This window comes from Capsicum annuum, chromosome 8 (genome assembly GCF_002878395.1).
Source record: "Capsicum annuum cultivar UCD-10X-F1 chromosome 8, UCD10Xv1.1, whole genome shotgun sequence".
In the NCBI taxonomy this organism is placed as follows: Eukaryota; Viridiplantae; Streptophyta; class Magnoliopsida; order Solanales; family Solanaceae; genus Capsicum; species Capsicum annuum.
Window position 1 is genome coordinate 1,320,805 of NC_061118.1, and position 9,470 is coordinate 1,330,274.

Here is a 9,470-nt window from a genome sequence, read left to right on the forward strand (position 1 = left end):
AAGATAATAGGAGGAAAGCAATGCATGTGATTAAAGTGAACTATCCCTTTGACTATTGCATCCTATGGCTTAATAAAATAAGTTGAAATTTGGTAAAAGGAAAAAGAAAAAGAAAAAAAAAAGAAAAAAAGAAGAAAAAAGAAAATAAAGAGAAAAAAGGAAAAGGTAAAGGTTAATAAAAAAAATTCCTTGACAATTACAGTTTCTGAGTTAATAAAGAATATTGGTAAATTTATTTTATTTATCAATATTCTAAAAAGCATCCGAACATAAAAATTATGAAATTTGAAAAAAAAAAACATAATATTTGAAAAAAGTTTTAATGATATATGAAAATTAGAGTCGTTTTTAAATTATCCTGAGTCAATTGAAGTGAAAATTATTAAAACAACCTTTTGGAGAAATTGTATTAAAAAAAACTTACAAACAATTCTATATCCAAACAGTTTTAAGAAAAAAATACTTCGTAAAAAAAGTAAAATTATCCTTGGCTATCTTATTTTCGATTTAGTCCATTTCAAAGAAAATATTATTTTTTATATTAGTAACTCTTTGATTTCGATATCATCACACATAACATGTTTAAAATCATAATTTTATAGTCAAGTTTAATAGCGGTTACACATAATATTAGTTTAATATTATTATTCTTTTTAACCAATTTAAATTTCGTGTTCAGTAAAACTAATATATATTTAAGATAAATAAAACTACCAAAGATACAAATGATGTTTTCATGTGATAAAAGTGAAGTTAATATAACAATAATTATCAAGATTTTGTAACTTTTTTTTGAATATGCTACTTGCACTAATTAAATAATAATGTGAGTGGAAGGTCCATACTCTATAGTCCAATTTTTATTTTTTTTTAAATAATATGTACAAATTATAATGAGTAGCTATCATAGGTGGCACATGTTACTATGAGTTTTTCATAAAATAAAATAGGACCATTTCCCATAACACTAATAAAAAGTTCAAGTCATTCTATGTAACAATTGGTAAAATAAGATTTGGTAAAAAAGAAAATCATCATTTTAATTGGTAGGGACCCTAATCATTATTTAATTTAATGTTGACTAACGTGTGCTTAATTTGAAATCTATTCTTAGTAATGAAAAAAATTAAGAGGTCACAAATTGAACCTGTAAAATATTGTTCTATAATATTCATTTTCTTTATTCGATAAAAAGGTAAAATTAAGTAGAATAATTTAAATTAAAGACATTTATTCCTCAATTCGACTGGCTAAAAAAAGGATGTAAGAAAAAAAATAGAAACATATATTTTTTAAATCACGATTTGAATTATTAATTGATAATAACGTAACCCTTACATTATCTATATATATTCGCCTTTTCAAATTATTCAAAAATGTTTCTAATTCAAAAATCGATTTTTCTACTTTCATAATGATGTATTTATAGAAAAATAACTTAATTATCATCCTTATGAGTGAATTCGATCCCCCCAAAAAAACTATTCTTACACAAATATATGAAGAAAATGTTGTGTAAAAAAAAAACTTAAATAAAAATAAAAATTAATGAATCAAATATATCATTATAGCTGAGTTTATAAAATTTAAATTCTGAATCGAATTACGTGAAAGTTACAAGACCTAATATATATATATATGTAATACTCTAACAATAGGTCAATATACAAGTTGTTATGGCACTAAATTCAAAAAATTACAAACATCAAGAAGTATCTAACAAATATTTTTTTTCATAGACTATTACCCATTAATTATTATTATTATTTTTTTTGATGTTTTCTAATAATGCAAAAGTACTATATAAATAGTGTATTAATTAATTAAATTGTAACAATTATGGCAGGCATATTTGATAGCTGTATGGCAAACTAACAGACCTGTACAAATATGTAAAATTTCGTCTTTTTCTGAAACAATTATTATTTTTTGGTTAGGTAAAAAAAAAGGACATTTGACATTTTTGTGCACAATAGTTTATTTTTTAAAATTATTTCTTTATAGTAGGTATCAATAATTTATTAAGTTTGTTGTTCATCTGTGGAAAATGAAAAACTTTTGTTCGTGATCGTAAGTGTTCATTATATAGATAAGTTAAGTATTTAAAATATATATTATCGCTTTTAATTATGCATATTATTCTCAATTGGAAGTACGTGTTTAAAGTTTTATGGTTGATTGAAACTAATTCATATAATTAAAAAAGATGACATATTTTAAGTATTTTACTTATTCATATAATTCAAAATTTGAACGGAAAATATCGAATAGAAACACATTATCATGTGTTTAGATTTGCTCGAATGAAATTAAAAAAAAAACTTGTAGTTCGGATATTTAAATGAAATTTGTTGATAGGTTTGAAAATAATGTATTAAGCCTAAAAATAAGGACAGTTCAGTGCAGTACAGCTTCGTAAAGCACGGGGTCCGAGGAAAAATCGCACCAGATGAATCTACTATAAGCAGTTTTACTTTGTATTTTCGCCAGAAGTTGTTTCCACAGCTCAAACCTCAATGTATTAAGCCTAAAACTAAGGACAGTCCGGTGCAGTACAACTTTGACTTAACTTTACGAAGTCCAGGGTTTGAAAAAAGATCGGACTATATGAATCTAATATAGGCAATTTTATCTTATATTTTCGCTAGAAGTTGTTTCCACAGCTCGAACGTCAATGTATTAAGCCTAAAAATAAGGACAGTCCAGTGCATTACAGTTTCGCGAAGTCCAGGGTTCGAAAAAAGATCGAACTATATGAATCAACTATAAATAGTTTTATCTTATATTTCCGTCAGAAGGTGTTTCAACAACTCAAACATCAATGTATTAAGCTTTTAGGCTATAATCTAATTTGATTCTTTTTTCTAAAGTGTTGAATTGATTAAATACATGTAAATTAAAACAAAATATCATTGGTACTAAAAACGTTATTATTTTATATTATATATAATAATTAAGTCAAAGTATGGACTTATTTTGTTTCATATGACTATGGATAATAGAACTATGATAAGGTACAAAGATGTAGGATCTATTTATGGCAACTTTTAATTATTTTGTAATGATTTTTTCTTATCTATTATTTTTTTTAATTTTTTTTATTGAGTTGAGAATTTATCGGAAAAAAAATTTCTCTACCTTTTAAAGTAAAAATAAGGCTTACGTATACTTTAATTTTTTCAAATTTCATTTGAAAAAATCACACTGAATATATAATATCAACAACAATATATTCAGTATATATTTTCGAAGTAAATTATTACCTCAGAAACAAGGTAGAAAAATTGTTTCTGATAGATCCTCGATTTAAGAAATACTGAATATAATATTGTAAAAATATTGGAATATGACATTCAATTTTAACTTTTAGATTTATTTCTGAAATAAGTTAATGACTTTTTGGGGTTATTTTTCAGCCTTAAACAGAGTTATTGATTTGACTTTCCATAAAAAGTATATTTCCTCACTTCAATAAAGAAATTTAAGTCAGTAAGTCAGATCTCCAAATTTTATGTAATTCCATAGAAATTAGAGCATTATTTTCTTTTTATTTTAATTTTTCTAAGAATTTATTTAAGTGTGAAGTGTAATTAATCCACATGTTTATATATTTACAAAATAATACATCTAAAAATTATAGTAGTACTCTTTCAGTTCATTTTTACTTGTTCACATTGAATTTTATACACCTTATTAAAAGGAATAAATAAAAAAACTTAATTCATCAACAAACAACAATTGGATGGTCGAATTACTGCTTATTTTATTTTAGTTGAGAATCTGAACACATGATAAAATAGTGTACTTATTAGACTTTTTGATCCAAATTTTGAAAAAAATTCTATATGTTTTCTCAATTACTCATTAAATAGTTAAGTTTATCAACCACTTTTCTTTTTTACTATGCAATTTATCAACCACTTAATATGTTATCTCCTTTAATTTTTTTGCATTTTCCTCGATAAGTCGTAACGTTATGTTTGTTCCAAATTGAGGTTAATGTATATACTTATAGCAAATGACATATTTTATGTGATACGAAAAGAATTATAGGTTATAATAGCACTTTTCATATAATTTTTAAATATTGAAATTATAATTTAAAAATTCATTTTAATCTATTTAGTTTTAAAAATTAATCAAAGTAACTCATGAAAAGGGAAACATGCAACTAATATAACAAAAATAATAAAAGAAATAAGAAGTTTCATATTTCTAATTTACAAAAGTAGGAAAATACTTTGGGATTCAAATACTAGAATTACTTTTTATTACTTGAATTTAGAGACATAAAAAAGAAAGAAAATTAAAGGAAAAGAAAAGTAGCAAAAAGAGTAAAAAATTAAAAAAAAGTATATATTATTATTAAAGCCAAGAAAATAAAAAGATATAAACCTAGATATATGTGAGAATATATCCCAATGTCTTTTACTTTTTTCTCAAATCCCAAATGAATAGAGAATTAGATTCTCTTTCAGAATATAAAATAAATTTATACTTTTTATATTGTGTTCTTGGGATTTTATTTACTTTTACATTGTGTACTTTGGTATTTCATTTACTTTTATTTTTACTATTAAATACTAATGACATCAAAAGAATGTAAATCCCACGTCATTATGATGTCAAATCCTATTAAATGGATGCAGTTCAGAGGCGGAGCAGGGATTTCTACTTAGGCGATTCAAAATCTGAAAAAAAAAAATACCCATCGGAGGGGATTCAACATCTAAAATATATATAAAAATTATTGTAACCATGTATTAATAATATACTTTTTCGTCGAAGCTGAATCCCCTTTACTAGGCTAGCTCCGCCTCTGATGCAGTTCCACAAGTATAATCTGGGAACGGTGAGTTTCACGTAGAGTTTATCCTTATCATTATAGGGTAGAGAAACTATTTTCGATAGATCAACTTCTCACATCTTTAACCGGCGCATCCGTATACCTTATCTTCATATGCTTGAATAATCTCAACTAGGGGTGCTCACGGTTTGGTTAAGAACCAAATCAGATCGACTAAAATAACCGATATTTGATATTGTTTGATTTTATATTTTAAAAACTGATAATTATGTGGTTTGGTTTTGATTTTACACTAAAATATCCGACAAAAATAACCAAATCGAACCAATAAATTTATTTTATATATATATATATATATATATATATATATATATATATGTATATATTATTGATGAATAAAATATAAATAACTATTACATTTTAAATTTTTAAACATGTATTTAACTTTAGCCGTAGCACTTTTAGTCATGTCTCCATCTAGTTGAGAGTACGTTATGAGATTGTAAAAGATTTTTGCACTTTGAATGGCAAATAATACTAATTGTGAAAATTAAGTTGTTGTCTATATAGGATTTTACAGCTGTGTTTCATTAGATTATAGATAATCACTAGTTTTGAACTTTCTTTTTAGTTGCTATTGAGCAAAAAAATTATGTGTTCACCTTTTGGGGGGTTAATCATATTGTTCTCTTATATGTAGTTTCTAAATATTTTTTATATAAGCGTTCATATAGTGTTGTTCATGGCTTTATCTAAGAATAGCACTGAATTGATATTTTAGTTTCAAGGTTGAGGCACAACACTCGGTTGACATCTCATATGTTGGATTGAGTTTATTTTTTTAAAATTTCAATTTTTATCGTTAGATAAAGTTATAAACCGAAAAAAACTGAACCAAACCAACTAAATCGACAAGAACCAAACAGGCAGTTATTTTCGTGTGTTGATTTGATTTGATTTTAGAAATTTAAAAATCGACTAAGTTGATTTGGTTATGATTTTGACCAATAACCGATTCAAACCGACCCAAACCGACCCATGAACACAATTTTCCTATCTCACCTCTGAGGTAGTGTTATGAATTACGACGTTGTTGACATGAAAATCATCAGAATTTTTTCTTTATTACATTATTCACAACCATCCAAATAATTTATTAAAAGGCTCACGCGAACTCAATATTTTCGATCAAATTAATCTTTCTATATATCTATGAATAAATTTATTTACAAATATTTAACTGTCAACTCAATCATTCTTATAAATCAACTCGTAATCCTTGAAAATCTAAGTCAACTTTCAATTCTAAATATGCTTTTATCAACATACACATAATCATTAGTCATCAAGTAAACTTCAAATCCTGTCTACGTCTCGAAGAATATCTAGAATGACATGAAAAACATGAGAATATTTTCCTTATTGCATTCTTCACAACTTTACCCCTCTCCGGTATCCAACGTGGTGCCTCCGCCACGGCGGCCATGGCGTATACTGTCTGCCGCCGCCGGAGTTCGTCGTGAAATGCCATTAATTATTGCACTCAGTACGGTGCACTAAAGTTTCTGCTATGTAAGACTGAACCACAAGGATACAACTTGAGGCTATTAGTAAAAAGGACAATATGTTGTACTAAACTTCTTTTTATGTACGGTAAAGGATTGGACCACAAGAATCTAACTTGACGCTTTCGGTAAAAAAAAAGGTCCGATGCACTAAAACCTACGTATAAGGTCTATGGAAGGATTGAATCACAAGAATCTAATTTGAAGCTTTTAGTACTTAACGTATGTGCAAAGTTCAGAGAAAGACCGAACCAGAAGAATCTAACTTGAGACGCTTTAAGTAAAAACAACAACGCAGTACACTAAAGCTTCTGCTATATATGGGTAAAAGAAAAAACTGGACAACAAAGGTCTAACTCGAGACGTTAAGTAAAAGGGACAACGTGACGCGCAAAAGTTCTCACTATATACGGGATCAAGAAAACGACTAGCCGGATCAGGTCTAAATTGAGGATTTTAGTAAAATAGACGACGCCTATGTATGACGCACTAAAGCTTTTACTATTTTACTATGCGTTAGGTTCAGAAAAGGATCAAATCACGAGAATCTAACTCAAAACTTTTAGTAAAGTACAAAAAATACAAAAGAGGAAAATGATGGAATAATATTTGTGTGCTCAATTATATACTATACTATATAACATATATATAGGAAATGAAATTATGGGTAACGCGTAAGCCGCGTGAAGTCAAGTTTATTTGTCAACATGACTAAATTCTAAGTTTCTATACTTTTTATTTTGTAATTTTGGGTCTTTGTGAATGAGTCTTTTCTATGTTTGTGTACTTCGTTTTTCGTGAGAATGAGTCTTGATGAAGTCAAGATTGTACCTCTTTTTAAGTTTTGATCTATGATTATTTTAGAAAGAAAGCATTCGATACCACGATGAACTATGATCAAAGTTGCTACGACACGCTCTAACTTCATATAAGTCCTATTATCCCCTAAACTTAATTTTAGCATATTTTTGTGCTGATATGACACCATTATTACATAAAATGGAATCCATGTTACAGGTGCCAGGTCAGTTAAAAAGGATGACGAAAATACGCTAAAATTGAGTTCAAGAGGTAATAAAATCCCCATAAAGTTGGAGCGTGTCATAGCAAATTTGGTCATAGTTTAGAGGTACTAGATGCTTTACTCATTATTTTATAATGAGTTTGCTTAGAGTAAAAAATGTCAAAGTATCTTGATGTTCGGAGTTTCATATTTGAACGACCAGTTGTGTGAGTTTTCTACTTTGAACTATTACTAGCCGTTTATCAAAACACGCGACAACTGTTAATTGTTTGAGTTTCTTACCTGAACTTTCAGGTAGGAAAGTGAACAACTGATAGTTGATGTGTGTTTTGATAAGTAGTTGGTGATAGTTCACGTAGAAAACTCGCATACACCTGATAGTTCAAATATGAAGCTCAAAAAATGAGGTTATTTTGGATGTGTTTTTGACCACTAACTTCTAATTTTAGCCGGACATTCGAACTACGAAATGTCTTGGTTATCCTTCCAAACTAGTAGTCATAGTATTTGTTCTTCGTAGTATCTAAGCCGCATAAGCTTATCCTTACAATAAAAGGGTAGCCTGACGCACTAAAACTTCCATTATGCACGAATGATCTGAAAAATAGATGGACAACAAGCGTCTATTGTACATATCATCTTACTTGGCATTTGTGTAAGAGGTAGTTTCCACGGCTTGAACCAGGAGGTTCCTGATCACATGGAAGCAACATTATCAGTTACAACAGAAAATTGAGACCATGATATAAAAGCAACTTTTATAGTAACTTCCTCAATACAAATAGCACTTTCTTTCCTTGTGTTCAAAGACAGAAACATTATTCACATGAACTTGTTGAAGAGCACAATGGCAAGAGCTTTCAAGCTACTGTTAACACTTTATTCCAACATAAAATAACACTCTCAATAGTATTCGGTTTCATTCTGACAGCATACTATCCTAGGCCGGAGGAAGTATACACGAAACAATGCTCTCAGTAGTATTCATAATAACGCAGTGGAAAGGCTCAGATTACATTGTATCCGGCCTCATTCCGACAGGTACTATCCTAGACCAGAGGAAGAAATCCTTGCTCGTCGAGCTAAGATGCTGACTTTGCTACACAAAATTATACAATGCTTACCTTATGATGCTTTATCTTCCTCTGTGATCCATTGAGGAAAGCTCGGTCTTCCCGAGTCAATTCTAATGAGATGCTCATCCTCGCCACCAGAATCATCGCTCGAGTCCTCTACTGTGTGACTTTCTTCCGTTGGTGCGCTTGGAAGTTGTACACGGATATCTTCATTATCTCCTTGCACTTGACCCTTCTGTTGGTAGATCCCTCGGACCTCGCAGAAACAAGCGTCTGTGCCCGATCTGATCGAACTTCTGGATATGATTGACTGTGAGAGGTTAGTTTTCGATAACCCATGCCATGAGAGGTTTTAACTGCACCAATTCCAGGAAAACTTCTCGGACGTCTTCTTGTGTTGCTTATCTAATAACCGAAAAAAAAGAGCGAGTGATCTTAGAAGCCAATACTGAAAACTGATGATTTCAACTGAATACACCTCAACAACAACAGACCCAATGTAATCCTACAAAGTGGAGTCTAGGAAGGCTAGAGTGGATCGAGTGTACGTAGAGCTTACTCCTATCTCAGAGGTAGAGAGGATGTTTTCGGTAGACCCTCCGCTCAAGGCAGTTCAGAAAAAGAAGTAACGGAAGTACAAGAAATAGCAGATAATAACAGGACAGATATGCATGCAACTCAGCGATGAATAAGACGAGAAGCCTCTCTTCAAGCCCATATTGCTGGTTGCAACCCGAGAGGGGCCGGGAAGGACCGGGTGGAGGGTATGGGACAGAGGTGAGAGAGCAGGAGATATATTAGATGACCCCTTAAACTTGGCACGAGTTTTCACTTTGACACTTCCCAACTTGTAGCACTTCATTTTTATGTTGTCAAAAATGTATCTATTAAACACACAAATTCGACAGTTCCAAAACCAAAAAAGTATAACGACATGGCATGCTTCGTCAAACAGTAAATAGCATTCTGGCCTAATTACATGCTGTTTTGAGCAGTTG